Source organism: Bombus affinis, unplaced genomic scaffold (genome assembly GCF_024516045.1).
Source record: "Bombus affinis isolate iyBomAffi1 unplaced genomic scaffold, iyBomAffi1.2 ctg00000130.1, whole genome shotgun sequence".
Classification (NCBI taxonomy): Eukaryota; Metazoa; Arthropoda; class Insecta; order Hymenoptera; family Apidae; genus Bombus; species Bombus affinis.
The window spans coordinates 111,616-114,277 of NW_026108858.1; positions in this window are offsets into that span (position 1 = coordinate 111,616).

Sequence of the window (2,662 nt, forward strand, 5' to 3'; positions counted from 1 at the left end):
ATAACGTTATACGTTATAACGTAATACTATATAACGTTATACGCTATATCGTAATAGTACATAACGTTATACGCTCTATAGTAATAGTAGATAGCGTTATACGTTATATCGTAATAAAATACAACGTTATAGATTATAAGGTAATAGTACATAACGACAGACGATATATCGTAATAGTACATAACGATATACGTTATACCGTAATACTATATAACGTTATGCGTTATATCGTAATACCATACAACGTTATACGTTGTATCGTAATTGTACATAACGTCATACGACATATCGTAGTAGTACACATCGTTATACTTTACAACGTAATACTATATAACGTTATGCGTTATATCGTAATACCATACAACGTTATACGTTGTATCGTAATAGTACATAACGTTATACGTTATATCGTAATACAATACAACGTTATACGTTATAAGGTAATGGTACATAACGTCATACGATATATCGTAATAGTACATAACGATATACGTTATAACGTAATACTATATAACGTTATGCGTTATATCGTAATACCATAAAACATTATACGTTGTATCGTAATTGTACATAACGTTATACGATATATCTTAATGCTACATAACGTTATACGCTATATCGTAATAGTGGATAACGTTATACGCTGTATCGTAATAGTACATAACGTTATACGTTATATCGTAGTACTATATAACGTTATACGATATATCGTAGTAGTACATAACGTTATACGTTATATCGTAATCGTCTATAACGTTATTCGTTATATCGTAATACTATATAACGTTATAATCTATGTCGTAATACTATATAACGTTATACGCTATATAGTAATACCATACAACGTTATACGTTATATCGTGATAGTACATAACGTCATACGACATATCGTAGTAGTACAGGACGTTACACGTTATAACGTTATACTGTATAACGTTATGCGTTATATCATAATACCATACAACGTTATACGTTGTATCGTAGTAGTACATAACGTTATACGTTATAACGTAATACTATATAACGTTATACGCTATATCGTAATACTATATAACGTTATACGCTATATCGTAATAGTACATAACGTTATACGTTATAACGTAAGACTATATAACGTTATGCTTTATATCGTAATGCCATACAACGATATACGTTTTATCGTAATAGTACATAGCGTTATACGTTATATCGTAGTACTATATAACGTTATACGTTATATCGTAACAGTCTATAACGTTATTCGTTATATCGTAATACTATATAACGTTATAATATATATCGTAACACTATATAAGGTTATACGCTATATTGTAAAAGTACTTAACGTTATTCGCTATATCGTAATAGTAGATAACGTTATACGTTATATCGTAATACTATATAACGTTATACGCTAAATCGTAATAGTACATAACGTTATACGTTATAACGTTATACTATATAACGTTATTCGTTATATCGTAATACCATACAACGTTATACGTTATATCCTAATAGTATGTAACGTTATACCATATATGGTAATAGTATATAACGTTATGCGTTATATCGTAATACCATACAGCGTTATACGTTATTTCGAAATAGTACATAACGTCATACGACATATCGTAATAGTACAAAACGTTATACGTTATAACGTAATACTATATAACGTTATGCGTTATGTCGTAATACCATACAACGTTATACGTTGTATCGTAATTGTACATAACGTTATACGTTATAACGTAATACTATATAACGTTATGCGTTATATCGTAATACTATGGAACGTTATACGCTATATCGTAATATTACATAACGTTATACGTTATAACGTAATACTATATAACGTTATGCGTTATATCGTAATACCATACAACGTTATACGTTATATCGTAATAGTATGTAACGTTATACCATATATGGTAATAGTATATCACGTTATACGCTATATAGTAATACCATACAACGTTATACGTTATATCGTGATAGTACATAACGTCATACGACATATCGTAGTAGTACAGGACGTTACACGTTATAACGTAGTACTATATAACGTTATGCGTTATATCGTAATACCATTGTCACGTCCCGCGTTCCGCACGTGACGCCACGAACCAATAACTTATGAATAATTAAACACGACCAATAATAATAAATTAACTAATAACTAACCAATCAAAATAAAAAGAATTATACGACAGACAATTAAAATGAAATAAATGAATCAATAAGAAGAAACACTACAACCAATCAGCAATGACATATAAAATACAAATAAAATGAAATAATTAAATGAACCAATAAATAAAACACGCCGCGATTCAAATGTATGAGATTTCTCTGCGAAAACACATGTATATACACACACGTGTATGCATATCTGTGTGTGTGACCTACTTCGTGAATCTGAATAATTGGTAATCTAATAAAATATAAAAGAAATAAAATATACTACACTACATCAACATTCTAATAAAAGTGAAAATTGTATACAAGATTACTCTGCGACACACACATATATAGATATACACATGCGTACGCGTATCTTTGGGAAAAATTCATAATATATATATGTATATATATATGTATGTATACGTTATTAAACCATTAAAACGCAAAGAAATAAATATATAGATTTACATTTCTACGAACCTAGAGAATTATATACGAA